At 56.3% G+C, this 10,575-nt stretch overlaps 1 long non-coding RNA gene across 2 annotated transcripts; it reads left to right on the top strand.

The window, feature by feature from the left end:
• The first annotated feature begins 811 nt into the window (after nucleotides 1-811).
• Nucleotides 812-10,287, top strand: LOC109492753. Of its 2 annotated transcripts, none has more exons than XR_006587404.1 (6): nucleotides 812-1,505; nucleotides 2,502-2,678; nucleotides 3,722-3,929; nucleotides 8,631-8,721; nucleotides 8,930-9,039; nucleotides 9,474-10,287. It is a non-coding gene; the product is annotated as an uncharacterized LOC109492753 (long non-coding RNA). The 2 variants fall into 2 exon arrangements; XR_006587403.1 differs by having other exon boundaries at nucleotides 8,942-9,039; nucleotides 9,474-10,286.
• The last annotated feature ends 288 nt before the right edge of the window (nucleotides 10,288-10,575 follow it).

The following is a 10,575-nucleotide window of genomic DNA, read 5'->3' as shown; positions in this document are numbered from 1 at the left end:
ATTTTTTTAACGTTTATTTATTATTATTGAGAGACAGAGAGACACAGAGCATGAGCAGGGGAGGGGTAGAGAGAGGGGGAGAACAGAATCTGTAGCAGGCTCCAGGCTCTGAACTGTCAGCACAGAGCCCGACGCGGGGCTGGAACTCAAAAACCGTGAGATCGTGACCTGAGCCGAAGTCGGTCGCCTAACCAACTGAGCCACCCAGGCGCCCCCTGGGAAATCTTAATGAGCCTGGAGACCCATGCCCATCGTCAACAAGTCAGGAATGAATTTACCCCAAGAATGATGGACTCCATCTCCAGGAGGCAGAACAGAGTTGCTGGGCAGACAGTCTTGGATGCCCATCGTGAATCTTCAGTGTTATTACCTTCATTCTACAGATAGAGCCAAGGTTCAGAGAGGCTAAGTAGCTTACCCAAGAACACATAGCCACTGAGGGATCAGGATCCTAACCCAGGCGGGCTGCTGCCCAAGCTCACGCTCAGAGCGATCTTTTATGCCACTTCTTAATCTGCTTGGGCTTCCGTAACAAAATGTCATAGGCTGGGGCGGAGGGGGGGGGGGCGGTGGTGCTTAGCCAACAGAAATTAATTTGCTCATAGTTCTGGAGGCTGGAAAGTCCCAGATCAAGCCCTGCCGCAGTTTGCAGGGAGAGCCCTCTTCCTGGCTTGCAGATAATACCTTCTCTCTGTGTCCTCACATGTTAGTGAGAGGTATCTCTTTCTCCCTCTCTTTTTTTTTTTTTAAGTGTATTTATTTTCAGCGGGGGAGGGGTAGAGAGAGAGGTTCCTCACTGTCAGCACAGAGCCTGACGTGGGGCTCGAACCCACACACCTTAAGATCATGACCCGAGCCGAAGTTGAATGCTTAACCGACTGAGACCCCCCGGTGCCCCTCTCCCTCTCCTTATAAGAGCCACCAGTCCTACCGGATTAGATTGCTCCAACATGGCCTCATCTAACCCTAATTACCTCCTAAAGGCCCCATCTCCAAATATAGCCACGCCGGGGGTTAGGGCCTCAACCTCTGAATTTTGGTGGGGCCCAGTCCAGTCCCCAGCACCACCCATTAGAAAGAGGAGCCAGCCAGCAGCCCAGTCTCGAATGCAGGCGGTCACACAGAGCTCCGTCCCTGGCTCAGTCCCAAACCCTCCCACCAGAATCCTAGAACCAGAGCGCCTGCGAGCAGAAGCCGGCAGAGCTGCGTGCGCTCAACTGTGCGTCAATCAGGGAGCTTAGCTGAAGCAGCTGAAGTTAATTTTGCTCATTAAAGCCAAGCGGAAATGCATTAAATGCTACGGAGCAGCTCACAGGACGGGCCAGACATCTAGGTCTGGAGGCTGCGGGGCCGGGAGCGCTGTTCGACGTCGCTCTGCAGAGCTGTCCCGGGGCAGGCACCTGGGACGGTGGGAACGGACACCTCCACGTGTGCTAGTGACCCCGATAGTGAATGGCTGGCCACTGCGGCTTGAGCCCAACCCTGGAAGCCGCTAGAACTGCCACGTGGGTACCTCTGCTGCCCCCAACCTGTCCAGACTCTGTGTCACTGGCTCCCGTGGGCACCTAATTGGCACCTTATCAAATGTCCGTTCCCCTGGATGCAAGGGAGGCCGGGAAGGCAGGGGTTTCTGGCCTTTCCAGCCTCTGTAATGGGATGGGGTCTCCACCTTTCTCCAAGCTCCACGAAGTAGGGAAGGGGTATACAAGGATGGCCAAAAAGAATGACATTGATCAGAGAAGCAGAATCACTAGGAGGTTATATATATGTGTGTCTGCGTGTGTGTGTACGTGTGTGTATACATACATATATACATATATGTGTGTATAGATATATATCCACCTCTGGGTCTCTGGTCCCCCTGTTTTGGCCTCATCCCCCCAGTGAGAGGCTTTCCCGGAGGGATGTGACCCGACTGGTGGCCAGCAGGATGTAGGTCAATGTGTTGGGGCTCTGTGTGCAAGCCCCTCTGTGCTCAGAGCAGGGTGGAGGAGGGCAGACCTCACGGTCAAGCGCTGACGCCCCGTGCTGGTCCAGGAACATCCGCCGGACTGTTTTCTGTGTGGTCAGTGTGGACAGCATCTTCTTAGCTCTCCTCCCCCTGCCCCCTAGGAGTTTTCATTCAGCTTCTTAATAAAATATGGCCAGTCCCCCTGCCCCAGAAAGTTGACTTGTTATATTTATAGCTCTTGAAAAACTCCCTGCCCAAAGCCTCAAACCCTCAACCCGGCCTCTGCCAACAGTGATCCTTTCCCAGAGCGGCTATTTCCCCCTGGCTCTGAAGGGGTGTGGTGCCCTGGGGCAGATGCAGGTACTGGGTGATGGGCTGACAGGCTGCAGCCTCCACCCCAACAGGTTCAAGTTTGCCGGAAAGCAACTTAAAATCACTTTCGGAGAAGGAAGTGTGCCTTATTTAGGGGGAAACGGGAAGAGTCTTGCTGTTTAAGAGTCTGTTGCTTATTATGTATTTTTCATCTCCTTCTTTTTTTTTTTTTTAACAGGAAGTAGAACGGGATTATCCGAAGCCTGTTTTTTTTTTTTTTTTTTTTTCCCCTACACACCAGGAGTAGAATTCAGAATAATTTTGCTCCACCAAAAGAGACACTTGTGTAAAATTCTCAGGGTGCAGAGTCCTAGCTGGCCCTGCTCCCATGAGAGAGGGCGGTGAGCAACAGAGTGTGAGTTTCTTTTTGCTGCTGTAACTAAGCGGTAGCTTAACACAACACAGATTTATTATCTTACAGGTCTGGAGGTCGGAAGTCCAAAATCAGTCTCATAGGGCTAAGGTCAAGGTGCAGGTCCTGCTGGGGGCTCCAGGGCAGAAGCCTATTCCTTGCCTGTTCCAGTATCTCAAGGCCTCCTCTATTCCTTGCACGGCGGACCCTTCCTCTGTTTGCAAAGCCCGGCAGTGACCTCTGCTTCTGTCATCACTTCTCTGACTCGGGCCTGCTGCCTCTGTCTTCCAAGGGCTTTTGTGACTCCACTGGGCCTGCCAGGTGATCCAGGATAGACTCGTGTCTTTACGTCCTTCCTAATTGCATCTGTAAAGTCCCTTCTACCATGCAAAGTGGCATAGTCGCACTTCTGGGGACTAGGATTGGACAGCTTTGGGGCCATCATTCGGCCAACCACAGCCAGCAAAGCACCTGCCTGGCTTCTCCGATTCTGCCCACCACCCTGTGAGGCAGGAGGAGAGGGGCTGCGGAGGAAGGGGGGGGCTTTCACGGTGACTCCCAGAGGCGAATTCACTTGCCCGGGGTTGAGTAGTGAGCGTCAGAGTGTAGAGAGTGGAACCAGGGCTTCCAAATCCAACCCGTTTCTGCCCGCTCGCCCAAACTGGCCCAGTTGGCGGCCTCTCGGCGGGTTGGCTGAGCGCGTGGACGCGGCCTGTGGTGCCACCCACGTTCTAGACCTGCCTCCGCCCCCGCCCGAGACCGCACAGCCGGCAGGTTCCTCAGCCTCGCTACAGCTCCGTCTCCTGGGGAGAAGGACAGCTCTTGTCTCAAAGGGTATTTGTGACGATAAAATATAATGCCATAAAAACAATGCTTTATCGTGTTGCCTACGCGGTAGCTGTTACTGTTACTGATGACAATGGGGCAGGACCCCGAATCTCAGAGGCTCCAGGTCTGTGCACTGTGGTCGCAGGATACTTCGGTTCCTGCCCGGGGGGCTCAGGCTCCTACACACGCTCCGTTTTCTCTTTGTTTCTCTCTCTTAGGCAACCCTACTCATCCTTCCAGGCCTGATGTAGATGTCGCCACCTCCAGGAAGCCCTCTCTGACTGTGCCAGGTGGAACTGGCTTCTCCTTCCCGATGTTTGCGCCTCCCTTGCCTCTCAGGAGCGGTGACCGTGAACGTGGGGGTGGAAGGAGCCCAGCCTGACCCTTTGCAGATCCACGTTGGAGTCCTGGGCCCATCACCTACCGGTAGGTGTTCTTGGGCTGTTGTGAACCCGATTCCTTACCTGTGACAAGAGGTCGGAAGCTTGCTTCCCAAGGTGCCGTGAGGCCTGCATGAGATCATTCCTGCAAAGCCCCCGCCGTGGGGTCTCACACATGTTAAGTCCTCAGTAACCGGTGGCTGTTCACAAGCAAAATGTGGAGAGCTCCCCGGTACTGGAGACCGTGGAACCAAAGCGCCAGCCATCTCTGCTTTGGGCTGGAATCACATCACATAAGGGCCTAGCTCCCGCACACTCGACCCTGGCTACGGCCGTCTTTGAATAGCAAGGATGGGACGGCAAATTAATGACTATGAAGCAGGGGAACTGCTCAAAACAGGGTGGTCAGTGGGAGCTGAAGATACTTACAGGGTCCTTGGCACTGTTGGGGGGCAGCAACTCAGAGGCCCTGCCCCCATCTGTGGAGGGGAAGGTCCCTCTCAGGGCTCAGCCGGCTTCAGGCACGTAAGCAGGTGGGGGAGGGCCCCGGTCCCTGCACAGGGGGTGAATGCCCCTCATTCTGCCCGCCTTTGTGCCTTCATCACAGGGTCCTTGTGTTGACCTGCCTCTTTGCCCCCATTGTCTGGGCCCCCGGCCCCATAAGCTGAGTGCTGTCCTGAAGTTGTCTCGTGTCCATAAACGCCTTGTAAAAATCACCGGGGAACAAGACTACTTTATGTTGCTGGTGACTCCAGCCCAGGCCATTAAGTCTGTCCCGACGCAGGGTTGGGGCCTGCGGTGGCCTGGCTCACAGGCTTTGTGTAATCCCCTAATTAGGGCCCCCCGTGCGCCTGGCCCTGGTGCTGCGGGCCCCTTGGCCTGGCCCTGAGGGGCTCTGGGAGCCAGCGGACTCTGATTGATATTGTTTGATGCCTTCTACCCCTTCCCTGTGCGTTTTCTCCTTGTTTCTTTTCTTTTCTTTTTTTTTTTTTTTAATGTTTGGGTTTTTTGGTTTGTTTGTTTGTTTTTTGAGAGAGAGAGAGAGAGAGAGCAAGCAGGGGAGGGCCAGAGAGAGGGAGAGAAAGAGAATCCCAAGCATGTTCCATGCTTATCGTGGAGTCTAACTCGGGGCTCTGTCCCATGACCCTGGGATCACGACCTGAGCTGAAATCAAGAGTCGGACACTTAACCGACTGAGCCACCCAGGCGCCCCTCTCCTCCGGTTTCTTAATTCCGGTGCCTGGAAGTGACATTCTCCTACTGGGCTCTGCTGTTCTGTTTTCCCTTCTTAGGGCTCATTCCCAGCTGGAAGCTCAAATTCATAATTCCTCGAGGAAGCACTTTGACCATGACACGAGGTGGGAGGGGAGTGTCCATGGGAGGTGCGCAGGGGAGCAGGGAAGGGGGTACCCAGAGTCTCTCTTCTCTCAGGGTTGGACCCAGACACGGAGGGGAGGGCGGCTGGTGCAGGGGAAAGAGTCCTGACTGTTGCCGAGGCTTAGGGTCCCGAGCTGGCCCTCTACTGTGTGACCCTGGCCATGTGCCTACCCTCTCTGAGCCTGCTTCCTTATCTGGAATTGGAGAAAATAACACAAATCTCTGTGCTTGCCTCATGGGGCTATTCTAAGGCCAGATGGGACAAGGGGTAGGGGCCGGTCTAGCTTTATGGCTTGTGACTTGTGTACAGGTGTGCAGGGCCCCGAGCTCAGAGGACCTGGTATTCGTTTTCACGCTCTCCTGTTGCCATCTTGAAATTCTTTGTCGTTTGGAACAAGGGCCGGCATTGGCATCTTGCACCGGGCCCTGCAAATTATGTAGCAGCTCCCGGCTAAGAGAAGGGTTTATGGACTGCACGGTGCTCTCCAGACAGAAGGCCCGGGGTAGCCGTAGCAAGAGCAGAGTGAGCCAGGGGGCACTAGCCAGAAACCAGGTCTGAGCAGTAACGTCATAGTGGGTATGGGGGGGTGTGGACAACCTAGGGCCGTGGGGGTCATTGCTAGAGCTTTGGCTCCACCCAGAGAAATAGGAAGGCACCAGAAGGTTTGAACAGAAGAACGGCATTATCTGACCTGCAGTACAGAAAGATCAACTTTGGGGCGCCTGGGCGGCTCAGCCCATTAACTGTCTGGCTCTTGGTTTCGGCTCAGGTCATGATCTCATGGTACCTGAGTTCGAGCCCTACATCGGGCTCTGGACTGACAGCATGGAGCCTGCTTGGGATTCTCTCTCTCTCTCTCTCTCTCTCTCTCTCTCTCTCTCTCAAGGGAGATCAACTTGGCTGGTGTGTTGGGAAGAGACTCCAAGGGTAGAAAGAGGAGAGGAGCTGAAGGCTGATGAGAAACCAGCAGAAATGGTAGCGACTCAGACCCACCTGGGGGGCAGTGGCGCTGGAGGGAAGGGGCGGGATTCTGGAATGTTCTCAAGGGGGAGCCATTGGGACTCGCGACGTGTCAGATGTCACCCAGGGCTTCTGGCCTAAAGACCAACAGGGTGGAGGTGTCGTCCACGGGGCTGGGAGAGGCCGTGGGGCAGGGGCGCGGGTTGGATTTCGGGAGGCTGGGTGTGATTGTCCTGGCAGAAAATCTCCAAAGGGAGCTGCCGGCAATTTGTCCCGTCTGCACCCCCACGCCCCTCGCCCATTGTCTCCCCCTCCCTCCCGTCCTCGAACCACGGCTGGTCTTGTAACCTGCGTGGACCAGTGGAGCGGGGGCAACCCAGCTGCCATGTGGTAAGGAAGCCGAGGGGGGCGACCGGAGGAGCCCCGTGGAGGGCGGTGAGGGTGACAGGCGGCTCGTACCTACCAGACACGTGGGGGAGGCCTTCTTCTAGTGCCGGCCGAGCTCCCTGAGGAACGCGGCCACCGGGCGGCTCCGGCCGGCAGCACACGGCGCAGCAGAACCGCCCAGATGAGCCCAGCCCAGACTCCTGACCCCACGGCGTCATGAGAAATAACGATTCGCTCTTCGGGGTCGCTAAGTGTTGGGGCTGTTTGCCACACAGCAAGAGACGACGCGCACAGATCTCTGTCGGACATCCAGGCAGAAACACGTCGTGTGGGCAGCGGGATGCGTGAGCCTGGGGCTCGGGAGAGAGATCCCGTCTGGAGACATTGATCTGGGCATCTCGGACCCAGGTGGCGTTGGTCCTGAGACTGGATGGGATGAGCACGGTCGAGTGTGCAGAGGACGAGGGACCGAACCCCGGGGCCCCGGGGTCTTTACGTGGCCAGGACGGGGAGGAGGGGCTGGTAAGGGGGCATAGCGGCTGTGCTGGGGGTCAGGCCCCCCACCAGCACCGGCCAGACCTTCCCCCCACTCTCTGCTGGTGCCATTCCTTCCGACACCACGTCCCCTTGTGCCCGTCCCATGAGAACACGAGCTCATTCAGCTGCGCGTGCCCGCTGTCCTGGGCCCCCCACATTCCCCTCGTCTCTGAGACGGGGTCCTAGCAGGCCTCATGCCTCCTCACTCCGTCTCAGCCCCGGGCTCGCGGAAAGTTCTGCATCTGCGTGCTCCTCTGGGACCGCGGGACCTCCCTCCGCCCTGCAGAGACAGCCGTGGCCGCCAGGTCCCCAAAGCAGGCGGGAGCCACCTCTCATTGTCCGAACACACCCTCCTGCGGGTGGCTGAGCGCACAGAGCTGGGCACGGGTAGGGAGCCCAGAGTTTTGGCCTCGCGTGCGTGGAAGCAGATGGGAGACCGAAGGGTAGCCAGTCGAGGGAGAGCGGTTGGGGCAGAGGGAACATTCTATGAGAGGCCCCGAGGTCAGAGGGGAAGAAGGGGACGAGGAGGAAGGCAGGGGCTGGCGGCGGGGCTGGTGGACGTGAGGCTGGAGGGCAGGTGGGGCAGGTAGGTGGGAGCCACCGGCCTCATCAGCCCTGGGGTCCTCGCGGTGTTACACAAATGCCCCAGACGAGGACCCTTTTGAGAAAACATCGCATCACGCTTGGTGTCCTGTGGGTGATTAAAGACAGGGAACATTAGTACTTTTTGCAACATTAAATGGTGCAAATAGACTAGTGCTTAAAGGGATAAGTTTTATTTGCCCGAAGATTCCAAGATGTGCTCAGCTCAGCTCACTCCATATGTTGGTGAAGCAGGTGTACACCGCCACCAGATGCCTGCCTGGAGCCCACTGCTGTCAAAGGCTTTGGTGTCCTTTTGCTCAGTTGCTGTGTCTGTGAGATTGGTTTGTTGCTACTTATGTGTGGTCACTGCCCCTTCCCTGCTTCTCTCCCACCTCCCTCTCTCTCTCCCTTCCTCCCTTCCTTCCTCCCCCTCCTCTTCCTTCCCTCCTCCCCCTTCCCCTCCTGCCCTCCCTTTGTCCCTTCCTTCCTTCCTTCCTTCCTTCCTTCCTTCCTTCCTTCCTTCCTCCCTTCCTCCCTTCCTCCCTTCCTTCCTCCTCCTCCTTTCTTCCCCCTCCCCCTTCCCATCCTTCCCTCCCTCTCTCCCTCCCTCCCTCCCTTCCTTCCTTCCTTCCTTCCCTCCCTGCCTTCCCTCCCCCCCTTCCTCCCTCCCTCCCTCCCTTCCTTCCTTCCTTCCTTCCCTCCCTGCCTTCCCTCCCCCCTTCCTCCCTCCCTCCCTTCCTTCCTCCTCCTCCTCCTCTTCCTTCCTCCTCCCCCTTCCCATCCTTCCCTCCCTCTCTCCCTCCCTCCCTCCCTCCCTCCCTCTCTTCCTTCCTTCCTTCCTTCCTTCCTTCCTTCCTTCCTTCCTTCCTTCCTTCCTTCCATCCCTCCCTTCCTCCACAGATTCCACAAGGTCCTCAGCACCTGTGCTGCGGGGGAGGGATGCCAACCCTGTCCTAAGACCCTCACCATTCACACTGTCACCCTCAAAAAGGTAATAACAGCAGGGAAGGCAAACGAATGCCACCCCCGACAGCATCTCCTTTCACGAGCATCTTCCTGCTGCTGCTGCCTGGCCTTCGTGTCTGTCCCTCCCTGCCCAAGCACCCTTGGGAATCCCTGACGTAGTGGACCGTCACCGGCTCTCCTCCTCTACGGTTATCAGGGCCAGGATCTAATTAACGAGAACTAACAGTCAGCAGTTATTCCAACAGCAGCCGAGACTGTGGCTGTCACAGGGCGTTATCTGGGCCATCTTTCCTGGATCCCAGGGCCCGGACCCCAGAGGTGCTGGCGCTGTCCCACGCACGTGGTAAGTCCTGGAACAAAACCGGCCACCCGCTGCGCTTAGATTTTATTCTCTTTATCACCCACCCCTGCCCATCCCCATGCTCCCTCCTCCCAGGAACACCCACCTTAGTGAAGTTAATTTACTAGAGTTTAGTCCTTCCAACCCGTTGTCAATGCATTACGCATTTATTAAGATATAAGTGACTCCCTGAAAAGGATATAGTGCCATTTTGTGTGTGCTTGAAAATCTACTTAGACACTATTGGCCCATAAATCTCATTTTGAGTTCGGTCCTTGTTATATGTAAATCTGGTTCAATATATCTGATGGCTGCATGGGATTTTCTTTTTTCTTCCCTCCCTCCCTCCCTTCCTTTCTTTTTCTTTCTTTCTCCCTTCCTTCCTTCCCTCCCCCCACCCCCCCCCCGCCTCCCCTCCCACTTTCTTTCTTTCATAGGCTTCATGCCCAGCGCCAAACCCAATGTGGGGCTTGAACTCAGGACCCCAAGATCAAGACCTGACCTGAGATCAAGAGTCGGATGCTCAACTGACCGAGCCACCCAGGGGCACCCAGGTGCCCCGGGACTTTTCACTTTGTGAGTGTACATATAATTTAGAGTGAAGGTGTGTGTCCCCACAAAACACGGGTGTTGCACTAACCCTGGAGGGGAATGTATTAGGAGGTGGGGCCTTCGGGAGGTCACGAGGTCATGAGGGTGAAGCCCCTGCACGTGGGATTAGTGCTCTTATCAAAGAAGCTCCCGAGAGCCCCCTTCTTCTTCTGTCCTCTGAGGACCCAGTGAGAAGATGGCCGTCTACCAATCAGGAAGCAGTCCTCATTGGACACTGAATCTGCAGGGACCTTGATCTTGGAGTTGCAGCCTCCAGAGCTGTGAAAATAAAAGTCTGTTGTGTACGAGCCTTCCAGTCTCTGGTATTCGGTTACAGTTGGCCACACTGGACAAAGACAACACACACACACACACACACACACACACACACACACACACCCATTCCGGAGTGATGGGACCTTACACTTACTCTTTGTGCCTCCAATCATGCTGTGCTGTGCTCCCTTCCCTGTGCCCCTGGTGGGGACACACCTGCAGGAGACACACCCCAGTGTCTGGGGGGGTGTGTGTGCACACGCTTAGGGGCACTCCGGCATGGCTGTGTGCAATCCTGCGGCGGTCTGCCCTCCCGGCCGGGTGGGGAGCCCTGTTGCCGCAAGCTCACACCTGCCCTTGCTCCTGTCTGACCTTCTGGGTCCTGTGGGTCATCAGATGGCTGGCCCGTGGCGTCTCCATCAGGTTCCCCTCTCTGGTGACTGGAGGGCTGATGCTGTCACGCTGGGGTTAGGCTCCGGGCTCTCCCCACTGCCAATCTCCGTTCACACCTTTGCCCCTTTGCCAGCGGGGCTGACCCTCTTTCATTTGCTGATTTGTAGGATTAACTTGTACAATTTGCATGATAATTCCTCATCGGTTTAGGCGGGAGGAACAACTTCTTCCCATCTGTCACTCCTCTGCTCTCCCCCCCACCCCCACCCCCTCAGTTTG

This window comes from Felis catus, chromosome D2 (assembly GCF_018350175.1).
Source record: "Felis catus isolate Fca126 chromosome D2, F.catus_Fca126_mat1.0, whole genome shotgun sequence".
NCBI lineage: Eukaryota > Metazoa > Chordata > Mammalia > Carnivora > Felidae > Felis > Felis catus.
The sequence above is the reverse complement of the archived record's forward strand: the minus strand, read 5'-3'. Positions and strand labels throughout refer to the sequence as shown.